Source organism: Manis pentadactyla, chromosome 1 (genome assembly GCF_030020395.1).
Source record: "Manis pentadactyla isolate mManPen7 chromosome 1, mManPen7.hap1, whole genome shotgun sequence".
In the NCBI taxonomy this organism is placed as follows: Eukaryota; Metazoa; Chordata; class Mammalia; order Pholidota; family Manidae; genus Manis; species Manis pentadactyla.
The window spans coordinates 87,516,222-87,543,432 of record NC_080019.1 but is presented as its reverse complement, the minus strand read 5'-3'; the positions used below and the strand labels follow the sequence as shown (position 1 = coordinate 87,543,432).

Sequence of the window (27,211 nt, the reverse complement as noted above, 5' to 3'; positions counted from 1 at the left end):
ATTAGTACTGCTGTGCTTGAGGAGCTCCAGATTAAATGCCAAATAAAAACACATGACACACCAAGACACCACGGAAAAAAGAAGACATTTTTCCTACTTTTTGAATGAGGGTTCCTGTATTTTCATTTTACACTGGGCCTTGCTGACTATGTAACCAGCCCTGGAATCCTGCAGTAGTGATTGGCCCCAGCTGGGCAACTCTGGCTAAATAAAATAGTTGGCTCCTGCAAAGTCTGTTGCCACATCTGTAAAATCATAATAATAGTTCCTATCTCACCGGATATCTATGAATATTTGGGGGATAATTCATGCAAAGTGATTGCCCCTGCGCTTGACGCATTTCAACGCTCACTTAAACCAGGTGTTAACCTTTAATACATTTTCTAATTCAGATTCTTTTCCTTACGCCTCCTCTCCCGCAGGCTAATCCTTCAAAACAGACATTTCCACAGGCAGCAGTAAATGTACAGCTGGGTCTTGCTTTAGGCATTTACTATCTACATTTAAATCTTACAGTGTGCAGAGGAATATGTCCGAGGCTGATCTATAATGTAAGGCTGGCGATAAGGCGTGATTGTTAGAAATGCAGGAATCATCACAAAGACTAGATAAAAACTCGGCACAAAGATTAATCACTCGATTAATCCTTCTATCAAAGGTCCTTCACCCACATTGGGACACAAAGCCAATGTTCTTCCAAAACCAGGCCATGTCTACAAACGAGTATAATAAAATGAGCATCCTGAACACCTCCAGACAGAAAGCCCTGCTAGCATCGCTCCCTCTGAGGTGCCAGCCGGTGCCCGGGTTCTACAGGAGCGCGCAGTTCCGGCGCGTGGCCCTCTGCTCCGGAAGTGGTTCTCCTCAGTACCGCTCTTCGCGTCAGAGCCGGTCTCGCTTTTCCTCAGGCGTCGGCCGAAGCCGCCTGCAGACAAGTTTTGGAAGGAAGGGCCTCCTGTACGGGGTCCACGCAGCCGCAGTCCGGCTGGTGCTGTTAACGTGCCGGCGGCGGCGGCGAGCGCCGCCGCTCCTGACCCGTCGTGGCCCGGCCGGCGACTCCGAGCCTCAGTAACGAGGTAATTGCCGCGGTCTGGGGGCCTTTTCGGGCCTCGGAACGGCCCCTCTGCGTCCCTCCGGCGGGCGCGAGGTCTGGCGCGGAGCGAGGGCGGGGAGCGCGGCTGCGGGCGGGTTTCCCGGGGTGCGCAGGGCGGCGGCGGGAACGCCCCCCTTGGTCTGCAGGCGGTCGCAGCGAGGAGCGTATGTCTGGCCCCGAGGCCCCGTGGGTGTCTGTGTGGGAGGCTTTGGGGAGATGATTCAGTCTCTGCATTCGGTGCTCTTGTCTGTACACGAAGCTCGTGGTGCTTTCCTCAGAAGGTGGTGAGAACTGTGTTGACTGGAGTCCGTGAGGCGCGCGGTACCATTCCGCGTTACCTGCCTTTCCTCGCCGCCGGAAGGGGAGGGCGGGATTGAGACCCGTGGGGGTATTCCTGACACACGGCTGCTCTTGCATGAGACCGCATCGTTTATAACTGTGTTGTGTTCGTTTCCGCATGTCTTCTCTCCATTCACACCGAAATTTTAAGAGAGAGCCGTTTATGCGTGCTGTATTCAGTTCTCTTTCTTTAGTAAATCCAGCCCTGAATCAGGCATTTGCTCTCATCACCTCCACCATAACGTGTCAGTATCAGTAGGCTACCCTTTCTGCGCCTGTCGTCTTTCCAGTTTCCGCTTCTCTTCAAGGGAGTCATAAGTCATCTGAAGACCTAAAGTAATCTGGGAGAACAAGGGTCAAATGAGGATCTCCCAGCTACAGCAAAGGAAGTTTTTTGTTGTCTTTATTTATTGGGTATGAAGGTGTCTGCCCGTAAGTCACTGTTCATACTTTATGAAGTTGTGTATGACACACTTTCAGTAGTCAGGCAAACCACACTCAGATAGGAAAGGGTAAGAAACATCCACCTATGATATATAATAATGCCCAAAGCAAAATGAGGTGAGTGATATTTGTTCTTGGTTTTTAAGGAACTTACACAGGAATCGCAGTTGGTGATTAGGGAAGGGGAAGAGGGCATTCCAGAAAGAGGGACTGGAATAAGCAGGGAAGAGATGGCAGTAGGAAGCCTCTTAGAAGGTATAGGGATAGATAACTGTCCATTGATGGAAACTTGTGGGGTAAAGTAGGAAATAAAACTGAAATATGTTATTGCTTTGCTGCTAGGTTTTAAGCCTAGATTTCATTTTAAATATATTGAAAAGGGAAACTGTGAGTGCATTTAGTATATATTCATAAGCATACATTAAGCTTGTGCTAGTTCCAGAAAACATTTGGTGGGCTTTTACCATTAGATTACCTCTGAGGTAGTCTGAGACCTTACCTGGAATGATATCCCTGGGAATTCATGGAAAATGCTAGTGAGTTTCCCGTTCAATTCTGAAATTACTCCGAGAGTAGGAGTGTTAGTCATTTACCACTCTTCATTTAAGGCTCTTTCTTCTTGCACTTAGTTTCCAGGCCCCTTCAGAACAGTTAAAATTTGACCTTCAGGGAGTCTTGACAGTTCTCCTCAGTCTGGGCGAGGTGTCTGTTCTGTGTGCAACCTGAGTGCTTTCTACTTTGGAAACACTTGTACCTGTTTCTCTGTTTTGTGTATATGTTTCTCCCCTACAACATAGGTGCTCTGTAAATGTTTGCTGGGTGTCTGAATGAACTATCCACATCCTATACTGAAGCAAATTTTTTATGTTCTAGTATGAAGGTGGGGGGAAAAAGAAAAGAGAGGAGGGAAGGTGTTGAAATTGAAAATAAATGAAAGAAAAACTACAAAGGGAAAAAAATATGGACACATCTGCAGAAAAACTGAAGAACATGCCAAAGGAAAAAAATTGGACAATCAATTAGAAAAAAGAAATACAGCAATATGACATAAACAGCTAATGTCATTACTATAAAATAACTCATGAAAATTAGAATGTGTCATAGAAAATTGGCAAAAGAATTAACTTCAAGGGAAAAAAATGTATCTGAAAAAGAGTTCAAATTCACTATTATCTTTCAGATATCTGCATTACTGTTTACTCGGCTCCCTCATCCTAGTCTAGGTTGTATCTCCCACCAACTAACTCCCAGCTACTTTCCTTGACCCTTCACTACCTCTAATCTGATCTCTCTAGTGCAGCTGAAGTGCTGTCTTCAAAACATAAATCTGATCATGTGACCTCCCCACCCCTTTCTTGAAACCTATGTGGTAGCTCCGTTGGTTTTGGTGAAGAGCAGTCTAAATAAGGCCAGTCTCTCCCCTTGCCACATCCTCCTCAGTCTCTGTGCTTCAGCTGCACTGGCCTTCCTCCACTGTTTAGCACAGCACCCTCTAGGTCCTTTGTACATGGTATTTTTTTTACCCGAAGCTCTTTTTCCTCTCATTACATTTCATACTCCTACTTTACTTTTCACTTTTTCAGGGAAACCTTTCTTGACTTTCATTTACCCCTTTTATAAGCTCTTGTTGCACCATTTATTTAACACTTCTGGTCATTGTTCTCTGTGTGTGTGTGTGTGTGTGTGTGTGTGAGATTTCTTATGCTCTCCGCCTGTCAGTAAATTTTTGCTTGCTGTTTTGCTTACTGATCATATCCTCAGTGCTTATCTGTTGAATGAAAACTTGAGGCATTATTTTTATGATCCTTAATAGTTCATTTTTCTTCGTACTGCAAGCTTCCCTAGAAGAGTAAATACTCTTGGAATAATTGTTTTCTAAGAACCCTGGGGTTTTGTTGCAGGTTAATTAAAATGCATGGTAGAGTCAGTGCATTACCAAAAGAGCCTGGCTAGTTGACTGGCTAGCAGATAGCCAACTGAGAGTCGATTCAAAGTAGATTTTACCTTTATGTTTGTTCTCAGCTTTGTAGATCAGACACGTGTTATCAGTGTCACCCCACAAGTGTAGGTCATTCTCTCAAAAGCCAGTTCACATTAACCATAAGCTTATAGAAGTCTACATACATGAGAAAGCTGGCTTATTAAGAAATATATCTAATGTAGATAGGAGCGTTCACCTTGTAAAACACATTATTTTCCTTTCCTTTGATCTCCATTAGCTGCTTGGCATGTAGAACCACAGAAAGGGTTTTGTTTTAGTTACATGATTCAGTGTTTAGTTATGACACATCTGTCCCCATTATTGAGTTATTCCAGTACAAATTGAATTTCTTAAGTCTCTGAGCAGGGGAACTCTTATTGGAATCTCCTTGAGTTGGACACTGCCAGCTTTTGCTCTTTGTGGTTCCCTTTTTGTGTCATTGTCTACCGAAGAGGTGCTGCAGGTTACATTACCAGGTTAACTGAGGGCATCCGCACGGCTGGGTTCTCAATGATGCCTCCCTCTGGCAGCTGTGCTGTGTGCTCCTGTGTGCTAGTCTTCACTCCTCCTCCTGCTCTCATAGATGATATTCAATGCGTTCTTTTGCTGTTTCGAAGCGCTCAGTTTGGGCTTGTCAGTCTTAGTGATGACCTACAAGTTTCTGTCTTGATATTTTTTCCTATTGTTTCTCTTTCATTTTATTTCTTCTCTGACAGCACATAGGATTTCCATTATTATGCCGCTGTTTTCTCCCGCTCACTTTATTTCTCTTTCCTTCCTTCCCCCCCATCAAAATTATACTTTTTCACATTTCTAACAGTGATAGTTCTGTGTGCTTTTGGTTGAAGAATCAAAAAACAACAACAACAAAAAACATTGGTATTCAAACAGTGCATGGCCTTCTGATGATATTGGGTGCTTTAGCCTGCTTGTTGACTTCTGGCTTATCAACCAGCTTCATAGTAGGTGCAAATTCATTGTCAACCTTTCAAATCCTAACTGAAAGGCTATTGGTAGCTAGCTAGGTGTCAGTGGAACAAAAATGGAAATGCTCTCGGAAGAAACTAAGTGCTTGAGGTGAGTAGGTGGGAAAAAAATAAAAACTAACTCCATTTTTACGTAAAGTGAATATACTAATGTTTTTTAATATACTGAGCTTTTCAAATTTTCTTACTGCCTACACACTGGTACTGTAAAAGTCAGTATACTGAAGGAAAAGTACTAAAGTCAGTATACGTACTGAAAAAAAAAGGCTAGAAAGCATTTTTTGGCATCAGCATGAAACTAAGTGCATGAAATATTTCATTTGCTTTTAAGAATTCCCTGATGCAGTACTGGCAACCATAGAACTTCTTACATTGGAATTTTGATATTGGAGTCTAGTTCTCCCGTGATTGGAATGCAGTGCAACTGAGGACCAATTCTGCGATTTATTAGTTAAGTTTGTTTTACAATGGTTAGCAAATGCTGTATAGTTTACCTCATACACCAGCAGGGTATAGCACTTAGAAACATTTGCTAATAAGTTTTAATGCATAATTTATCACTTGTTATTGATTATTGTATGAATGATGTAATCTTCAAAAAAATGTGTCATAAATCCCTATTATGTTGCTTATAAAATGTAGCAATTCTTTTCACTTAAACCTAGTCTAAATGACTTTTCATTGATTACACGTATTTTATTAACTGAAATACCTACAATAAAATGCACAAATCTTAGTGTACAGCTTGAGGAATTTTGACATATGTATATATTCATGTCACTGCCAATGATACCAAGATATCAGACATTATAACTAATTTTTTCCCCTTTTGTCTAATTCACCCATCCCCCTATCTCCTTCCCCATGGCAACCATCAGTCTCTTCTCTGTGTTTATGGATCTGTTTCTGTTTTGTTTGTTCATTTGTTTTGTTTTTAGGTTCCACATACAGTATTTGTCTTTGTCTTATTTCACTTAGCTTAATATCTTCTAGGTCTATCTATGTTGCAAATGGTGAGATTTCATTCATTTTTATAACTGAGTAATACTCCATTATGTACATATGTACCCATATTCCTTATCCATTTGTCTGGTGATGGACACTTACACTGCTTTCATATTTTGGCTACTGTAAATGATACTGCAGTGAACATAAGGGTACATATATCTTTTTTGAATTAGTGGTTGTGTTTTCTTCAGGTTAAATTCCCACAAGTGAAATTACTAGATTGTATGGTATTTTTCTTTTTTTTTTTTGAATATTCGTTTGATTTTTATACTTGATTTATATGTGAATCCCACATTTCTCCCTTATTATAATAATAATAATTATTATTATTTTTAATAAAATGCTGAAGTGGTAGGTAGATACAAGATAAAGGTAGAAAACACAGTTTAGTGCTGTAAGAGGGTAAATGTAGATGATCAGGTGTGTGACTATAGACTAAGTATTAATCCAAGCTAGACAAGGGCAACAAAACATCCACAGATGCAGAAGATTTCTCTCAGAACAGGGGGGGTGAGGTTCTAAGCCTCACCTCTGTTGATCCCCAATTTCTCACCTGATGGCCCCCCTGCGACTGTGCCTGTCTTAGGTTGTTCCTCCCTTGAGGAATCTTACCCGTCTCTCGCTAACCAGTCATCTTCCGCGGCCATACAGGGAAATGTAAAGTTGGTAAGTGAGAGAGAAGCAATATTGTTTGAAAAGGCTAGCTTTTTACTTCTTTGCATATTTATGCCCTGTGGCTTCTATGCCCAGCATTTGACTTGAGGTATCTTTCCCACTTGGAAGAATTATGATACTCGGTAATTTTCGATATGAGGCATGAATTCTACTAAAGGGTTGTAATTAGGAAGGAAGAAGGAAAGCTATAGAAGTAGCAGATGGAAGAAAACATAGGGAGATTGATTATTTCTTTGATATATCTTCTTGTAGAGTAACATAAGCATATATAGGTTTTAAACTACTAATTAAATTGCGCACACACATTAACATAATAGGAATACAGCTACATAACCAAAGCAGACCTACAATTACCAGCCATCTCCAGTGAAACCAAGAAAACCAGTTAGGCACCCTAGGCATTTGTGAAAACTTATCAATGATATGATGGATATTGTCTAACTGTATTTGAATAGTTTGAGAAAAATCAGACAAATTAAAACAACCCATTCCTGGGAACTGTTCACATCCCATATGTTCTTTTAACAGTAGATAGTCTGTAGTCACAAGATTTTGGAGCGCTGCAACTTGCACTTCTCCTAATTCTTGGTTGAGTTCCGACAGTGTAGATCCAGTCAAATTTGTTGTTTTACTGTATGTACAGGCCAGCTTAGATATCTCCTTCTTCATTCCAATGGCAAGTCCAGGAACCGGTGGGATGAACGCAGCTACAACAGCAACAGCGCCAGGATCTTTGTTGAAGTTTTTTGATGATCATCTTCTGGAATGACTCTTCCAGAGAATGTTGATGTTGGAAGTTCTTCTTCATATCGTATCTTAATTCATTTTCTGGGTAGCCAAATTAAGCTTTGATCCTCTGTATAAACACAGACAAACCCTTTGCCCACACTGTTAGTCCATTCTTGGGTTCTGTTATTCTGCGGCTGTTTTGTTCCTTCAGTTTTTCCTTTGTTCTTATACTCCACAGATGAGTGAAATCATTTGGTATTTCTCTTTCTCTACTTGGCTTATTTCACTGAGCAGAATACTCTCTAGCTCCATCCATGTTGTTGCAAATGATAGGATTTGTTTTCTTCTTATGGCTGAGTAATATTCCATTGTGTATATGTACCACATCTTCTTTATCCATTCATCTACTGATGGACACTTAGGTTGCTTCCAATTCTTGGTTATTGTAAATAGTGCTGCGATAAACATAGGGGTGCATCTGTCTTTTTCAAACTTGAGTGCTGCATTCTTAGGGTAAATTCCTAGGAGTGGAATTCCTGGGTCAAATGGTAAGTCTATTTTGAGCATTTTGACGAACCTCCATACTGCTTTCCACATTGATTGAACTAATTTACATTCCCACCAGCAGTGTAGGAGGGTTCCTCTTTCTCCACAACCTTGCCAGCATTTGTTGTTGTTTGTCTTTTGGATGGTAGCCATCCTTACTGGTGTGAGGTGGTACCTCATTGTGGTTTTAATTTGCATTTCTCTGATAATTAGTGATGTGGAGCACCTTTTCATGTGTCTGTTGGCCATCTGTATTTCTTTTTTGGAGAATTGTCTGTTCATTTTTTAATTGGATTATTTGTTTTTTGTTTGTTGAGGTGGGTGAGCTCTTTATATATTTTGACGTCAAGCCTTTATCGGATCTGTCATTTTCAAATATATTCTCCCATACTGTAGTGTTCCTTTTTGTTCTATTGATGGTGTCTTTTCCTGTACAGAAGCTTTTCAGCTTAATATAGTCCCACTTGTTCATTTTTGCTGTTGTTTTCCTTGCCCGGAAGATATGTTCAAGAAGAGGTCACTCATGTTTATGTCTAAGAGGTTTTTGCCTATGTTTTTTTTCTAAGAGTTTTATGGTTTCATGACTTACATTCAGGTCTTTGATCCATTTTGAATTTACTTTTGTGTATGGGGTTAGACAATAGTCCAGTTTCATTCTCCTACATGTAGCTGTCCAGTTTTGCCAGCACCATCTGTTGAAGAGACTATCATTTCGCCATTGTATGTCCATGGCTCCTTTATCAAATATTAGTTGACCATATACGTTTGGGTTAATGTCTGGAATCTCTAATCTGTTCCACTGGTCTTTGGCTCTGTTCTTGTGCCAGTACCAAATTGTCTTGATTACTATGACTTTGTAGTAGAGCTTGAAGTTGGGGAGTGAGATTCCCCATACTTTATTCTTCTTTCTCAGGATTGCTTTGGCTATTCGGGGTCTTTGGTGTTTCCATATGAATTTTTGAACTATTTGTTCCAGTTCATTGAAGAATGTTGCTGGTAGTTTCATAGGGATTGCATCAAATCTGTATATTGCTTTGGGCAGGATGGCCATTTTGACGATATTAATTCTTCCTATCCACGAGCATGGGATGAGTTTCCATCTGTTAGTGTCCCCTTTAATTTCTCTTAAGAGTGACTTGTGGTTTTCAGAGTATAGGTCTTTCACTTCTTTGGTTAGGTTTATTCCTAGGTCTTTTATTCTTTTTGATGCAATTGTGAATGGAATTGTTTTCCTGATTTCTCTTTCTATTGGTTCATTGTTAGTGTATAGGAAAGCCACAGATTTCTGTGTGTTAATTTTGTATCCTGCAACTTTGCTGAATTGAGATATTAGTTCTAGTAGTTTAGGAGTGGAGTCTTTAGGGTTTTTTATGTACAATATCATGTCATCTGCAGACAGGGACAGTTTAACTTCTTCTTTACCAATCTGGATTCCTTGTATTTCTTTGTTTTGTCTGATTGCCGTGGCTAGGACCTCCAGTACTATGTTAAATAACAGTGGGGAGAGTGGGCATCCCTGTCTAGTTCCCGATCTCAGAGGAAAAGCTTTCAGCTTCTCGCTGTTCAATATAATGTTGGCTCTGGGTTTATCATATATGGCCTTTATTATGTTGAGGTACTTCCCCTCTATACCCATTTTGCTGAGAGTTTTTATCATGAGTGGATGTTGAATTTTGTCAAATGCTTTTTCAGCATCTATGGAGATGTTCATGTGGTTTTTGTCTTTCTTTTTTTGTATTTTTCATTTTTTGAGAGACCTCCATACTGCTTTCCATAGTGGCTGCACTATCTTACATTCTCATCAACAATTTAGGAGAGTTCCCTTTCTCCACATCCTCTCCAATTCTTGTTATTTCTTGTGTTCTTGATTTTAGTAGCCAGTCTGACTGGTGTGAAGTGTCTCATTGTGATTTTGATATGCATTTTCTTGATGATTAGTGATGTTGAGTATCTTTTCATGTCTGTTGGCCATCTATATGCCTTCTTAGGAAAAAAGTCTATTTGGGTACAGTGCACACTTTTTAATTGGATTACTTGTTATTTTTCTGGAGTAGAGTTGTATGAGTTTTTAAATATATTTTATTAGCCTCATATTGGATATATAATTTGCAGATATATTCTCCCATACAGTAGACTGCCTTTGCATTTTGTGTATAGTTTCCTTTGCTGTGCAGAAGTTTTTTAATTTGAAGTCGTCCCACTTGTTTATTATTGCTTTTGGTTCCCTTGCCTGGGGAGACACATTCCCCCCAAAATTACTAATGTGAATGTTCTAGAACTTTCTGCCTATGTTTTCTTCTAGTTGTATAAAAGCTATGTTTTATAGTTTCAGGTTTTATATTTAGGTGTTTAATCCATTTTGAGTTTATTTTTGGATGTGGTGTAAGACAGTGGTCCGGTTTCATTCTTTTGCATGTAGCTATCCAATTTTCCCAACAACATTTACTGAAGAGACTCTTTACAGTGTGATTTTTTTCTAAATGGATCTTTGAAACAAATCTAAAGAGGTTAACATATCTAGTGGGAAAGAAACATGATTACTCTGCATTCTGTTAGTATATACTCTGCATTTGAAACAGTGAGTGAACAAGTGAGTATTGCAAACTTTCTGGTTGTTGATTTAACAAATATTTATTGAGCAGTTGTTATGTCATCCACTGTGTTAGGTGGTAAGATTCAGTGTTGAGTAAAACCAGATACTTGACTTTCATGGAATTTATAACCTACTGGAAGGAAGACACATTAAACATAATTAGATTAAAAGTAAAATTGAACTAAATTAAACTAAAACTAACAGTCATAATAAGTTCTAGCGGCACTCTAAGTGCTCATAAATGGAATGTTTTACCTTCTTCAGGAGGCCAGAAAATATTTCCCTGAGAAATGACAGTTGAGCCAACATCAGAGGGATAAGATGTTTACAAGCTAACTTGGGGAGAAAGAGCATTCATACCAGAGAATATTGCAAGTGTAAAGACTTGGAGGTAGATGTGATCATGGCAAGTATAAAGGAATAAAAAAGGCCCATGTGACCATCCTAAGAGCAATTGGAAACCACTGGGGAGAGTTAAGTAAAAGTGTAACATCGGATCTGCATGTTAAATAATGTATTATGACTGAATTGTGGATAACTGGGGAGGGACAAGTGTGAGTTGGAAATAATTTTAAACACACTCAAGAGGAAATATCAGGTAGGCAGTTGCAGTTGTATATTTAGATCTGGACTAAAGGAGAGATCTCAGACAAAGGTAGAAATTTTTGAGTCATCTTTGGTTAGGTGGCAAATTAAAACAATATATACATATACATCTTTATGGTTCAAAAGTATATTGTGAAAAGAAGAGTTGGCCTTGAACTCATGACTGATTAGAGGTCTGTGAGCCTTAGAAAACCAAGATAGAGTGTGCAGAGAGGAAGGAGGAAAACCAGGGGACTGATCTGTCCTGGAAACCAGGGACAGAGTGTTTCAAGGAGCAGGAGACAGTCAGCAGTGTCAAATGCTGCTCAGATGTCAAGTAAATGAAGTCTGAAAAATTCCTGTTGAATTTTGTGATAGCTTTAAGCAGACCATTGGGAAGGGAAACTGGAATTATATGGAATGCTTGAAATAGTTTGAACTCTTTAAAAGCTTAGTTCTGAGGCAGCTGAAGAGAGAGGGTGCTCCCAGTAAACTTTGTAGTGTGGATGTTTTGTTGTGTTTTTAGTGAAAATGATCCTGGCATGATTAAAAAATCACTGGGAAACAGCCATTTAAAGAGATAGGCAATGCTAGAGGAAAGGAATAATCTATAGAAAGGGTTCTAGGAAGGCAGAAAAGGATGGGCTCCCAAAACACAATTAGGAGACTAACCTGACATATGTGTAGGGGTATTTCTTATAACTTTATTAATAGAGGATGAGGATGCAAGTAGATTTGTATTTGTGGTAATAAAAAATGATGGTTCCCATCTGATATTTATTTTCTCCATGAAATTGAAAAAAAGAGGAAGAACGTCAGATGTTTTAGGAAAGCATGCGAAGGTTTAAAATAGTCGTTGTGGAGTGTATTGGCCAAGAAAGTACAGTAGAGTTGCTAGGAAGTGTAGAGGCCAGTCAAGGTTAGCCCTGGGGGATTTATCGTAGAATCTCAAGTATTTTCTGCCTACTGGAGTGCTGGGAGAAAAGACTCAGAATGTTGCTTTCATCCAGGATTAACTAGAGGGAGTTTAAGGTATTGGCAAGTGTTGATCATGTACCCAAACTGGATAAAAGGAAAATTAAAAGGCCTAACCATTTGAGAGAAGGTCAAAAGGGTCAGTGAACTGGTGGTTTCAGTGAAGTCACAGACCGTTGTGGTGGATGAAGTTGAATAAGCAAGCTGATGGAAGTTGTGATCTCATTGTGGAGTTTTTGTATTCATGATTTTAGAAATGAAGTAGTTATTAGTGATGACAAGGGCTACAGTTTGACCATGGAATTGTGGGTGGCTGAGATGGAAAAGATTAGGTCATTAGAAAAGAGGAAGTCAAGAAGTGAGGATGTAATATCAGATGGGTTATTCAAGTGGACATCTACCGCACCCAGAATGTTGGCAAAACTTAGGATGGAGAGAAATTGTAAATTGGTTGCCAATATCTTCAGTGGATAAGGGATGAACGATACTGATAGGAGATAAGAGAAGCTGTTAAGGCTAAATCCAAGAGCCTTGAAGAAACAGGATGAGGTTGATAATACTCTTTTGGTGAGAAGAATTTGAGGGCTTGTGTGTGCCAGGCACTCTTACAAGGCACAGAAAATACTGTGTAAATATTGCAAGGCCCTGTCCTCTGAGAGGAGGTCAGACTATAGAAGAAGGCAGCCTTACATGTGCAGTTAGTGACAGTACAGTGAGATCCTACCTTCAAAGTATAGTGGGAACCTCAAGGAAGAACAGGTTATGTTTAGCTGAAGAAATCATTGAAGGTTTCACAGGAGAGATTATATCTGAAGTGAAGTTTATGTAGTTCCTCAAATGGAGAAGGAGAAGGACATTACAGGAAGAATTATAAGATGTATGGCTCCTAACAATGACAGATGGACATAAACTCAAAATAATAGCATCCTTTCTGGTAGTAAGCACTATCATGATATGGAGTTCTTTATCATAATAATATCTCCATCTCTTTGGCAATAATTCTATTTTTTGTTCTAGAGTTCAACATTGTTCTCTAATGGGATGATTGAAAGCATGTATCTGGTGTGTGTATGTCCTTGTGTTTTGTTTTTGTTTTTTGTAGATAATTATTTTTTATTGAAGGGTAGTTGACACACAGTATTACATTAGTTTCAGGTGTACAACACAGTGATTCAACATTTATATACATGATAATTCTAGCTACCAGCTATCACCATACAGAGTTGTTACAATATTTTGACTATATTCCTTATGCTATGCATTACATCCCGGTTACTTATTTATTTTACAATTGGAAGTGTGTACTTTTTTTTTTTTTTTAGAGGGCATCTCGCATATTTATTGATCAAATGGTTGTTAACAACAATAAAATTCTGTATAGGGGAGTCAATGCTCAATGCACAATCATTAATCCACGCCAAGCCTAATTTTCGTCAGTCTCCAATCTTCTGAAGCATAACGAACAACTTCTTACATGGAGAACAAATTCTTACATAGTGAATAAGTTACATGGTGAACCGTACAAGGGCAGTCATCACAGAAACTTTCGGGGAACTATAAACAATCAGTTCAAACATGAATACACATTTGATTTTTATACTTGATTTATATGTGGATACCACATTTCTCTCTTTATTATTATTATTTTTAATAAAATGCTGAAGTGGTAGGTAGATACAAGATAAAGGTAGAAAACATAGTTTAGTGTTGTAAGAGAGCAAATGTAGATGATCAGGTGTGTGCCTGTAGACTATGTGTTAATCCAAGCTAGACAAGGGCAATAAAACATCCACGGATGCAGAAGATTTCTCTCAGAACAGGGGGGGTGAGGTTCTAAGCCTCACCTCTGTTGATCCCCAATTTCTCACCTGATGGCCCCCCTGCGACTGTGCCTGTCTTAGGTTGTTCCTCCCTTGAGGAATCTTACCCGTCTCTCGCTAACCAGTCATCTTCCGCGGCCATACAGGGAAATGTAAAGTTGGTAAGTGAGAGAGAAGCCTTATTGTTTGAAAAGGTTAGCTTTTTACTTCTTTGCATATTTATGCCCTGTGGCTTCTATGCCCATCATTTGTCTTGAGGTATCTTTACCACTTGGAAGAATTATGATACTCGGTAAATTTGATATGAGGCACGAATTCTATTTAAGGGTTGTAATTAGGAAGGAAGAAGAAAAGCTATAGAAGTAGCAGGCGGAAGAAAACTTGGGAAGATTGATTATTTCTTTGACATATCTTCTTGTAGAGTAACATAAGCATATATAGGTTTTAAACTACTAATTAAATTGCGCACACACATTAACATATAGGAGTACAGTTACATAACCAAAGCAGACCTATAATTACCAGCCATCTCCAGTGAAACCAAGAAAACCAGTTAGGCACCTTAGGCATTTGTGAAAACTTATCTATGATATGGTGGATATTGTCCAACTGAACTTGAACAGTCTGAGAGAAATCAGACAAATTAAAACAACCCATTCCTGGGGACTGTTCACATCCCATATATTCTTTTAACAGTAGATAGTCTATAGTTGTAAGATTTTGGAGCGCTACAATTTGCATTTCTCCTAATTCTTGGTTGAGCTCCAACAGTATAGATCCAGTCAAATTTGTTGTTTTACTGTATGCACAGGCCAGCTTAGATATCTCCTTCTTCATTCCCATGGCAAGTCCAGGAACCGGTGGAGTGAGTGCATCTACAGCTGTAGCAGTGTGTGGATCTTTGTTGGGGTTTTTTGATGACCATCTTCTGGCATGAGTCTTCCAGAGAGTGCTGATGTTGGAAGTTCTTTTTCATATCGTCTCTTAGTTCATTTTCGGGGTAGCCAAATTAGGCTTTGATCCTCTGTATAAACACAAACAGACCCTTTGCCTACACTTTTATATGCCCTTTATACCATTGTGTAGAATTCATTGGAGGTCACCACACAGGAACTGCTTTTTTTTTTTTTTTGGTATCATTAATCTACGCTTACATGATGAATATTATGTTTACTAGGCTCTCCCCTATACCAGGTCCCCCCTATAAACCCCTTTACAGTCACTGTCCATCAGCATAGCAAAATGTTGTAGAGTCACTACTTGTCTTCTCTGTGTTGTACAGCCCTCCCCTTTATCCCACCCCACCCATGCTTGCTAATCTCAATACCCCCCTTCTTCTTCCCCCCGCCCTTATCTGTCCCTACCCACCCATCCTCCCCAGTCCCTTTCCGTTTGGTACCTGTTAGTCCATTCTTGAGTTCTGTGATTCTGCTGCTGTTTTGTTCCTTCAGTTTTTCCATTGTTCTTATACTCCACAGATAAGTGAAATCATTTGGTATTTCTCTTTCTCCGCTTGGCTTATTTCACTGAGTATAATACCCTCCAGCTCCATCCATGTTGCTGCAAATGGTAGGATTTGCCCTTTTCGTATGGCTGAGTAGTATTCCATTGTGTATATGTACTACATCTTCTTTATCCATTCATCTGTCGATGTCCTTGTGTTTTTGGTGTTTCTTTTAAAGTTATGCTTGAAATACTATTATTACCAAAAGTAAATGCAGAGGTGCTCTATAAATAAATACAATACAATTCTTTGACATATTTGCTATTGTTGTTCCAAACACTCCTTCAGGAAATTAAATGTCTCCCATTATGGGTAAAGTTCTGTTCTAAACCACAAGGACACAAAGATGAACATGATTGTCTCTGACCTCGGGGAACTCATCGTTTATTATGATCCAGGAACAGGATGTACGGGTGATATCAATGTACTAACCACAGGGAATGCTATGACCTTTTTAAAAATCACAACTTACTTCTCTTAAATCCTCAGACATGTTTTTAGAATGTTGATTTATTCCTTTGCTGTTTATGGAAGAGGTTTGATTTCATCAAACTGAATATAGTTAAACAAAAATTTGGTTCAATTGGTAATCTGTAATAAGACTCAAAACAAAGTATGTTTCTTCTTGAATTAAGAGCCATCCTAATTTTGGCTTTATTCCTCACAGGTTGTGAAGATGAGAAAAGAAGTGAAGAGAATCCGAGTTTTTATCTGAAAACTTGTCAGGAGTGTGAGCAGACTGGAGTCAGAAAAGTTAGTCACTTAAACTAATGGTTCTGGGACTAATAAAATGTCAAAAGTTGTTTTTATCCAGTGTTTACAAAAGTGAAGGGTGGGACCTAGAGGAATAATTAAATATCTTACTCATGCAGCACTTTGTTTTATATGTGAAAAGAATGTGAGTGAGATAAAATGTGCTGTGTCAGCATGTCATTATATGGTTTGGACCTTATTTACTTTAAAATATGTGATGAATTCTTCTGATTTTGTTCCAAACTCTACTTTCCACCATTTTGGAATGAAAGCCCTTTGGGGTTATTTATGTGTTTTATTTTATTGGAAGTTTCTTTAAGATATTGCTATTGTTTACCAAATGTACTAATGCTTTGGATCCGTTACAAAGATTTTATATCACTTTATTCCTTGAATTGGTGATTAATTTGAAATTCTCAGTATCTTGTGGAAATGGTTATGAAAACGTGTTCAACCTAATTTTTTTGAAAATGTACTTTGTAATTTTAGTTTCAGTAGTATTAGAGGAAAAATATGCTATTTATAGTTTTTATGCTTTAAGATGTGTTTTATTCCTGATTAACTTCTTGTTCCTTCTTAATAAATATTTCAGAAGATAGCCTTCCTCTCTAGTATAGTCAGATTTTTAACTTAGGTATTCCATTAACTCCAGAGAAGAAGTTTTCATTTAATAAAATTTAATTCAACCTTTAATTATAGCTTATGAAATTTGTTTTACGTTAAAACAGTGTTATCAATCTGTTAATTAGAAAATATTTGGCCATCCTATTAAGGAATAGAAGACAAACTGTTAATGTTAATAGTCATTAATATAATGCTGGGACAGTGCTTTTTGCCAAAAACTTGAGTTTGTTGATGGAATTGAGTTTGTTGAGGACAGTACAGGATGACAGAGTGTTATTTAGAGATTTATTATGCCTTTTTAAAAGAAATGAAGAAATTTTTCATTTGATAGGAGTCTAAGAGAAATGCTTTTCTTGGCTACATATTGTATTATCTGCAGGGGTACTGAAGATGCACTGTTAAAAAACCAGAGATGAGCACAACGATTGCTTGAAGAAATCCATGCCATGAAGTTAAGGACTTATTACATGGGTGTGTGCATATGTATGTGTCCATGTCTCCTGTCAGCCTGCACTTTGTGGGTGTGTAGGGGGTAGGGGTAAGTGGTGTTGTTTACTTGAATATTAGTTGGAGTTTACTAAGACTTATTTATATGGGTCTGTTTGGTGCAGAATGTAGCACATTTGGAAAATTGTGATGTTTAAGCTTGCATTTTTTCATGTTTTTTCTGGAATTTGTTGAAGTACTAGACTAATTTGAGCAAAACTATGCCAAACTAAACTGATCTATGTTTAATGATGCCTCATGCCTAAGGTTTTTTTGTACATGAAGAATATTATGTTTACTAGGGTCCCCCCTTCACCAAATCCCCCCCACAAACCCCATTACAGTCACTGTCCATCAGTGTAGTAAGATGCTGTAGAATCACTACTTGTCTTCTCTGTGTTGCACAGCCCGCCCCATGCCCCCCCCACATTATACATGCTAATCGTAAGGCCCCCTTTCTTTTTCCCCACCCTTATCCCTCCCTTCCCTCCCTTTATCCCCAGTCCCTTTCCCTTTGGTAACTGTTAGTCCATTCTTAGGTTCTATGATTCTGCTGCTGTTTTGTTCCTTCAGTCTTTCTTTGTTCCTATAGTCTTTGGGTTTGAGGTGAGTCTCTTGTAAGCAGCATAGAGATGGGTCTTGCTTTTTTATCCATTCTATTATTCTGTGTCTTTTGATTGATGCATTCAGTCCATTTACATTTAGGGTGATTATTGAAAGATATGTAGTTATTGCCATTGCAGGCTTTAGATTCGTGGTTGTCAAAGGTTCAAGGTTAGCTTCTTTAAGTATCTTACTGTCTAACTTAACTCACTTATTAAGCTATTTTAAACACTGTCTCGTCATTCTTTACTTTTCTCCCTTCTTATTCCTTCTCCTCCATTCTTTATATGTTGGTTGTTTAATTCTGTGCTCTTTTATGCTTCTTTTAACTGCTTTTGTGGGTAGTTGATTTTATTTTTTGCCTTTCATTAGTATTTGGTTGGTCTGCTTTTTTTGCTGTGATTTTATTTTCTCTGGTGACATCTATTTAGTCTTAGGAGTGCTCCCATCTAGAGCAGTCCCTGTAAAAAACCCTGTAGAGGTGGTTTGTGGGAGGCAAATTCCCTCAGCTTTTGCTTGTCTGGGAATTGCTTAATCCCTCCTTCATATTTAAATGATAGTCAAGCCGGATTCAGTATTCTTGGTTCAACGCCCTTCTCTTTCATTGCATTAAATATATCATGCCATTCTCTTCTGGCCTGTATTGTTTCTGTTGAGAAGTCTGATGATAGCCTGATGGGTTTTCCTTTGTAGGTGACCTTTTTCCTCTCTCTAGCTGCCTTTAAAACTCGGTCTTTGTCCTTGATCTTTGCCATTTTAATTATTATGTGTCTTGGTGTTGTCCTCCTTGGGTCCTTTCTTTTGGGAGTTCTGTACATTTCCATGGTCTCCTCCCCCAGTTTGAGGAAGTTTTCAGCAATTATTTCTTCAAATACAGTTCTATCCCTTTCTCTCACTCTTCTTCTTCTATTACCCCTATAATGCAGATATTGTTCCTTTTGGATTGGTCACACAGTTCTCTTAATATTGTTTCATCCCTGGAGATCCTTTTATCTCTCTCTGTGTCAGCTTCTATGTGTTCCTGTTCTCTGGTTTCTATTCCATCAATGGCCTCTTGCATCTTATCCATTCTGTTTATAAATCCTTCCAGAGATTGTTTCATTTCTGTAATCTCCTTCTGGACATCATCCCTTAGCTCTTGCATATTTCTCTGCAGCTCCATCATCATGGTTATGAGCTTTATTTTTAATTCTTTTTCAGGAAGACTGGTTAGGTCTATCTCCTTCTCAGGGTTTGTCTCTGTGATTGTGGTCTGTTTCAATTTCTTCTTCCTTTTCATGGCGATTGATATATTTGTGGGGAGCTGGTGTGTGTGTTGGGTAAGAGAAAGTCCCTTCTTGCCAGTTTGTGGCCTTCCTCTCCTGGGAGAACAGCGGCCTCTAGCGGCTTGTGCTGGGCAGCTGCGTGCAGACGGGGCTTCTGATCTTGCCAGGCCGCTATGGAGTTTAGCGCTGCAGTTGCTGTGGGCATGGCCTGCCTCGGGCTGCTTCTCCAATATGGCAGAGCCGTGTCAGAGGGGGAACAGGCGGGAGGCTGTTTATCGCGGTGAGGGGCCTCCACGCTGTGCTGCAGGGGTTCGGGTGCCCAGAGTTCCCCATGATTCCCAGCTGCTGGGCTAAGTGTCCTGAGGCACTTCTGTCCAGCTGTGGGGTCCCTGTCCCTATAAGACTTTCAAAAAGCACTCGCTTTTCTTTGTCCCGGGTGTGCCGGCTGCAGGGACCAGCTCACAAGTCTTACTGTCCTGTTTCCCTAGTTTCCAGCACCCCATGCACGCACTGTGTGTCTGCGCTCCGGTGCGGATGGCTAGGGCTGGGTGTTCAGCAGTCCTGGGCTCCCTCTCCCTCCCAGCTCCGACTCCTCTCCTCCCGCCGGGAGCTGGGGTGAGGGGCGCTCGGGTCCCACCGGGCATTGGGGTATGGGTGGGGACTTGGTAATATGGCGCTGGATTCTCACAGGTGGGGATGTAGTCTGGCTGTTGTCCTGTGTCTTCTGGTTTCTCTTTTAGGATTAGTTGTATTTGTTATGTTTTCAAAAATATATTTGGTTTTGGGAGGAGATTTCCGCTGCTCTTCTCACGCCTCCATCTTGGTTCTCTCCTAAGGTTTTTATTTTTACTGTAATGTTAGCCATAAAGTCTAAGAAGTTCAAACATTGAACATTCATGCTGTTTGGTAATGTGGATGGTGATATTGGAGGCTGACATCATGCTTTGCCTATTGCCAACTCAATAAATTTTTGTGTGGTGGTGTCAGCGTTTTATTCAGCTCTGTAGGAACTTGCAATAAAATTAGTGTTGGATCAGAATGATCCATATTTTTGTTTCTTTCAGCCAGACTCTTCACTAGCATAATTTTTAGGTCTTCTCACCGCTGTTACTTTGTGGAAACTTTCATTTACCAAGTGACATCCTATTAAATGTCTGCGGGACTGTTTTATTGCAGAACTTAAACACAAAATTTGGTACCAACAATTATCTTAATTGTAGGGTCATTTTGCATGTATATTTGACTATTACATTTTGGTATACTAAGTTTTGAGATAGATAAGGAAGCAAGTTTATTCCCCAATAATATTTTAATTGAGTTAGATTATCAAACTTCTCACCATGTTTTCCTTTTGAAGAGATAATTAAATGTTTTATACGACAAAATTACCACAGTTAACCTGAGTGGAAGTTGTAGGACATGGTTTTTCTTTGGTGTGAAATATTTTCATTTGTTTTATTTTCACAATACTGCCGAATTCGTGGAATCCATTTGATGCATCATTCTCAAAGCTCCAACCCCCTTCTTATCCAGTCATTCAGTAACAATACCCTATATTTGTCTTCTGATTATCATTTGTGTCAATTTGGTTTATACATTATTTAGGCTTTTTTGTATACTGTCTTTTTCCCTATGAAATTCCTATAGAAATAAAGTCTTCAGAGACCTTTGTTCTGAGGACAACACTGAGACGGGTATCACGATTCATCCTTTTGCCTCTTACACTTTCTTTTAGCTGGGGCCCTCACTAAATTACATTCCTATACCTAGATTTTTCCATATAATTTCTTCTGGATAGTTTGTAATCATAGTCCTAAATTATCCAGAGGCTTTGAACTACTATACAGTTGCTGATTTTATTTTATCATGGAAGGATGCATTATGCATAATAAGGCTGTGTGCAGTGTGTGAAGAGTTTGAGAACAGAAGATTCATTACTCTTTAGAATACTTTCCTTCTGTAACTCTCAGTAGTTGCTTTAATTAATTAATTAAAAAAGGAAATCCAATTTGATCTATATGTGGAAGTTGTGTTTTCTTATCCTTAAATTTCATCAGCAGTAAGAAATCAGGCACAGTCATAGAGTTCATAGGTTTATAAGACCTTTATGGAAAGGTTTTTATTTTGTTGCCTCATAGAAAGCTAAGATTCATAGCCTGTATGTTCCTTGAATTCATAAAATAAGTAGTGTATATATTCTTTGAATTCGTGGTAGTGGTTAGGGTAGTCTAGATGGGTTGCTGTGACTTCAACACTTTTTGTAATATTATTTGAAAATTGCATTAAGTTTAAATGTAGAAACCAGAATAAAAAGAATACGAGGAAGACTGTGTTTGCTCTTGATACATGTCAGATTTCATTTATCATTGATGGTTCTTTTACAGAGTTGGTCTTCCTTTCTAAGGGAGACAAATAGAGCATTTTAAAAAATTGTTCCTTCTTAATAAATATTTCAGAAGATAGCCTTTGTAATTTTTTAAGGAAGTGTTTATCATGTACATGGGAATATCAAAGAAATGGTCACAAGACAGAAAACTCAGTTTCAATGAAATTTGGAGAAAAACCTCTACTTACTCTTTTTTTCCAGATGGATTTTTTTCCTTGGCTCATATACCACTACATTTTTTTTATTAAGGTTTTATTGATATACAATCTAATGAAGGTTTCATATGAAAAAACAATGTGGTTACTACTTTACCCATATTATCAAGTCTCCACCCATACCCCAATGCAGTCACTGTCCATCAGTGTAGTAAGATGCCGCAGATTCACTATTCGCCTTCTCCATTGGTCTATGGGTCTGTTCTTGTGCCAGTACCAAATTATCTTGATTACTGTGGCTTTGTAGTAGAGCTTGAGGTTGGGGAGCATAATCCCCCCAGCTTTATTCTTCCTTCTCCGGATTGCTTTGGCTATTCGGGGTCTTTTGTGGTTCCATATGAATTTTAGAATGATTTTCTCTAGTTCGTTGAAGAATGCTGTTGGTAGTTTGATAGGAATTGCATTGAATCTGTAGACTGCTTTAGGCAGGATGGTCATTTTGACAATATTAATTCTTCCTATCCATGAGCACGGGATGTGTTTCCATTTATTGATGTCTTCTTTAATTTCTCTCATGAGTGTCTTGTAGTTTTCAGAGTATAAGTCTTTCACTTCCTTGGTTAGGTTTATTCCTACGTATTTTATTCTTTTTGATGCCTGGACAATTTTGTCTACCTGTCCTTTCTCCTGAGCAGTAAGCTCTGTGCAGTCCTTGCCCCTTTAGCAGCCCTCTTGCTAAGGGCTTCCTTGTTAGGACGTCTCTCAGACTGCCTGCCTTTCTTTTGTCCCAGAGCATGGATCCCAGGTATGGATCCCTGCTTTCCACAAGCAGCTGGAATCTCAGCTCCTCGAGGAATTCTGCCTGTCTTATCTTTCCAATCCCCTAATTACGAGAGTATCATGAAAACACCATGAAATGTAGGTTTGTGCTCCCAGAGCAGATCTCCAGAGCTAGGTATTCAGCAGTCTCAAGCCCCCATTCCCTCCCTGCTCCGTTTCTCTTCCTCCCACAGGTGAGCTGGGGTGGGGGAAGGGCTTGGATCCTCCCAGGCCAAGGCTCTGGTATGTTACCCCGTTCGCTGAGGTCTGCTCCTTTCTCCAGGTGTGTGCAGTCTGGCGCCGCCCTCTTCCCTGTTGCTCTCTCAGGATTAGTTGTATCAATGATATTTTCATATTTTATGCAGTTTTTGGAGGAAGCCTCAGTCTCACCTCTCATACTGCCATCTTTAATCTCCTCCATTTCCACTTTTCTAGGGCCTGAAAAAGTCTGCATACTCACAGGAGGATGTCTTCCTGCCAGTGTTTTTTCGTCTAGCGTCTAAATGGTCTCTTCTTGATCCTCTTCTACCTCTACCCCCTTCTCGGCCTCCTCTTCCTCATTGCCACCTCCTGTAATCCTCCTCCTCCACATCCGATTCATCCAACTCCTGTTCCTCCTGACCCTCCTCCACGATCCTCCTCCACATCCCAGTCCTCCAACGACTCCGACTCCTCAGACAACTCTGACAACTCCCACAGCTCTTCCTCCTCCTCCTCGTCATCCACATACAGCTCCTCCTCTTCCACATATGCCTCCTCCTCCTCCACATATGCCTCCTCCTCCGATACATACGCCACTACCTCCTCCACATATGGCTCCTTCTCATCCACATATGCCTCCTCCTCCTCCAGATATGGCTCCTCCGATACATACGCCACCGCCTCCTCCACATACGCCTTCTCCTCCTCCTCCACATACACCTCCTCCTCCTCCAGATATGTCTCCTCCTCCAATACATACACCACCACCTCCTCCACATACGCCTTCTCCTCCTCCTCCACATACGGCTCCTCCTCCAATACATATGCCACCGCCTCCTCCACATACACCTCCTCCTCCTCTGATACATACGGCTCCTCCTCAGATACATGCCACCGCCTCCTCCGCATACGCCTCCTCCTCCTCCTCGTCCCCTTCTTCCTCATTCTTCCTCTTCAGACAAGAAAAGACATGAGGGAAAACCTGAGAACTGAAGCCACTGTCCAGGCCCATGAGCCCCTCAGGCGTCTCAGCCCTGGAGCCCTCCTCCTGGGCGGGGGGCTCCCCTGCACTGCCAGCCTGCTCCATCCCCTGTGGGGCTTTGCTCTCCAGGCTGGACTCACTGTCAGGCCGGCGTTCCTGTGCACACAAGGGGCTGGATGTTTTTGGGGCCCCTTCAGGCAAAGCAAATTCTTCTACTCTGGTCTTTGAGGCAGGCTCCAAGACTTCCGCCCTATCCCATGAGACAGCCACACCTCTTTTCATCTCGACACGCTTATTGAAATGTGCCGTTCCCAGGTGTGGTGGAAAGGAGTCTTGGGTAGAGAGGGAGGAAGCTTCCCATTCCTCCAAGACCTGGGGTTAAGTCATCTCATGAGGCCCAGTACTAACAGTATCCAGAGGCAACTGAGGAATTCCTGGGAAAGGAAATTTCAGACATGAGAAAACTAGAATAAGTGTATGAAGTGTATAGGAGTTGAGATGGTCATGAGACTATTCCTATGTGGGCACATGGCCTGAAAGTACATACATATGTGAAATCACAGAATGCCATGAGACGTACATTTTATCTGAGGTATGTGTGTGGTGTGATTATGTGGGATTGAGGGTGTGGAGGTCTGTGTATATTCTGGGACATACCCTGTGAGAGTTTCTGACATTGGTAAGGGGGTGGTGAATGACGGTGTACATGTGTGTGGTGCAACAACACACGTGACCAGGGGTGGTACGTGTTCTTACTGTGAAACAGTGAAAGACGGAGCGTGTTAGAGGAAGTGTGCTTGAGCTTCCCAGAAGCGCAGCTCCCTGAAAGGCTGAAGGCTTTCTGCTGAAGGTTTGGTGGGTGAACTGGTATGTGGAATAGAAAGACTGTACATGAAAGTGCATTCCCTTCAGGGCATATGAGTTTTTGAGTGCTTAGGCTGGCTCTAATGAGGGAGGTAAAACAAGTTACCTGTGTGAAAGGATTACATTATTTACAGGTTAGCATGTAGACAGTAGTCTGAGAATGATTGAGTGAAGAGGGAAGGTGAAAGTGTGTATCTGTAACGCTCGTAGAGAATGGGAAGGATGCATCTGGAATGAAGGTATTTGTATATGAGAGAAAAACTGAAAGGAAGGAATAATGGGGCTGTATCTGTTATGAAGGAACATAGTGTGTGTGTGTGTGTGTGTGTGTGTGTGTGTGTGTATGAGTTTGTGCTGATGTGAAGGAAGAGGTTGTAATTGAATTCCCACACTATTATCAGCGCAGCCCACTACCTCACTCAGTCCCAGTGTTCACATGGGGAACTGTCTTACCCATGAAAGCACACCCCCAATTTGTCTCTCTTCAGAGGCTTCAGTTTTAGCTCCTCTGCCCTGAAGCCCTTTCCTGTTTTTGAAGGGTAAGTGAAATAAGTAGGGATTGGGCTGAGCATCTCAGCTATTCATCCTGCCCAGCCTTTGTGATCTGATCTCCCTTACCATCCTCAGCAGCAGCATGAAGCTTTCCTGGTGTCTCACTGCAGCCTGGGACCACCACATGTGCCTGAGGCTGAGGAGAATCCTCTGGGGTCTTCTCGAATTCTGAGGAATGAATACAAAAAAACAGATGTGGCATTTTCTGGGATCTATATCCATTCAAAAAAGACATGTTGAATGGATAAACATGTTAGGCATTGACACCCCTCCCATGAAATTAAGCATTTGAAACTTCACTTGCTCCAAAATATAAGGAAACAACGATATGATAATTGTGTGTAGTAGATGTCAGTGATATTGGTCATCTTGTATGTGATATTTCTAAAGATGTATACAGAATATCAAAAACTAGTGACTAAAATTAGCTCCTTTTTCCTCATGAGAAATTATATAATTAGATGACATGGGATACAAGTTTTAAAAGAATTCTGCATGTCTGTCTACCTGCCTGCCTGTCTAGATTGGTATCTGTATTGATATATAGAAAGATAGGGATGTCAATATAAATATAAAGAGGTGTTGAAATACAGCATTTTCACAGGGAATTCCTGGGCAGTAGCCTTGGTGCTGGAGATGTTCAAAGGAAGACTTTACAGACTTGCCCCAGACTCCTCTTCTGGGAATGTATTTGTGTATTTCTCCAAGACTCTTAACCTCCCTATTCAGATCTTTTAAAAAGCTCTTTCATAGGAGGCAGACACACCCACATGTTACATTTCTGACCATGGATTGGAAGTGGACATCCTGGGCAGTTCTTGGACAAGGGGTCACTTATGGGCACTGCTGAGGGAAGGGACTCAGTTCTGAGCCTGGGCCATCGTGTTGCCCCATTTCCCTGCCTGGCTCTTAGCCCCTTCTTGCTCTCGGCCCACACCATAGTGAGTAAGACTGTCTCCAGAAGAGGTGGGGAAGTATTGTCTGTGCCAGGCTGGGGAGTATGAGCCGCCAGTGACTGCAAAGAGAAAAGGCCTTTCTCCCAACCTGCCCTCTTCCTGGACTTATCTTTGTTTCTCCAGTTTCAGAGGGGGACTGGGCCTTGGTTCGGGAGCACACTTCCTCCAGAGCTAAGGTAGTTCTGACCATGTGATTAAGTTTTCTGCAGTGGGAAATGAGTGGCAACCAGGCATAGGCATGAAGTCCTACTCTGTGTGCTGCTGTGTTCTTTCCTTTTCTGGGATATGGATAACCTGGGGTCTATTTGAAAGCTGAGTGTTAATGATAAAAAAGTTTCTATCAGCAGGGAGACTTGCCCTATTCCTTCACATACACTAATTGTTAACATAAGAAATATATTCCTTCGTGTATTAGTTACTAAGGCCTCTTCTACTCCAACTAATGATTCTACTCCATTAGTGATACAAAGAGTTTTGAGAAGCAAATAATTGGACCTGGTATGTATTAAGCAAGCCATTATCTTAGAAACTACTCTGTGTCTTCCCTTGACTTATGTATGCTATATGTGTGTGTAGGTGTGAATTGCTGTGAATGTGTTTTACGTGTCTTATAGTTTACACTAAAGAATATCTCTGAACATGCACTGTTTGTATTGAAGCTGAGTTGAAGACAGACCCACTTTCCAAGCCTCTCTCCAAGGCCCCACTGGAGTGTGCTGAAATCCCAAACATTGCTGGAAATGTCACGTTCTCTTCATGAGCCACCACTGGGACCCTTGGTTTTGGTCCTGACCTGTCCCCTCCCACTACTGAGCACCTGCTCTTCCTCATAGGACTTCTTTACTTTTTAAAACCTCACAGTCACCACAACTATTTCAGTTTCCCATTTTTCCTGAAAGAGCCACTTTCTCAATTCAACCATCATGGTTAAATGGTATTGTCTACATGTGTGTGTATCCTGCTGGTTTTTTCTTACATTTCATAAAGGAGCCTCACATTTACATGTCTATACCTTGAGACAATGAAAGAAAGGTCTCAATGTCTGAGATGACATTGATCTAAGAAATCAATTCATTTTCTGTATGACTTTACATTCTCATCCCTGCACCTCCAATTTTAGGTAGTCAAACTTTTTTCCTAATTTTTCATTTACCTCTTTGAGCCACACTTTCTTCATTAACTGGAAAAAGTATTATTGGAAAATTTGTAACATTGTAAAAAAGGAAATAAAGGGAAATACATTCTATAGGAAATATTATACCAGTCAATCACTCCATCTGTTGTACA

At 40.3% G+C, this 27,211-nt stretch overlaps 1 protein-coding gene and 1 long non-coding RNA gene across 4 annotated transcripts in view; one reads left to right on the top strand and one right to left on the bottom strand.

Moving 5' to 3' along the window:
- The first annotated feature begins 791 nt into the window (after positions 1-791).
- The window catches only part of LOC118921974 (uncharacterized), a 41,899-nt gene continuing 15,479 nt past the window's right edge, over positions 792-27,211 (top strand). Inside the window, exons 1-3 of the long non-coding RNA XR_008996738.1 lie at positions 792-1,076; positions 15,946-16,031; positions 17,035-17,126. This is a non-coding gene — a long non-coding RNA (uncharacterized LOC118921974). The remainder of the gene's footprint in view (positions 1,077-15,945; positions 16,032-17,034; positions 17,127-27,211) is intronic.
- Positions 23,477-27,211, bottom strand: part of ARHGEF26 (Rho guanine nucleotide exchange factor 26) — a 144,602-nt gene continuing 140,867 nt past the window's right edge. The window contains exons 16-17 of one of the 3 annotated variants that reach the window (XR_008996736.1): positions 25,035-25,136; positions 23,477-23,986 (exon numbers count right to left, since the gene is read on the bottom strand). The gene's annotated coding sequence lies outside the window, so the exon portion shown is untranslated. Of the gene's footprint in view, positions 23,987-24,315; positions 25,137-27,211 lie in introns of those variants that run through there. The other 2 variants (XR_008996737.1, XM_057499414.1) reach the window with 2 other exon arrangements.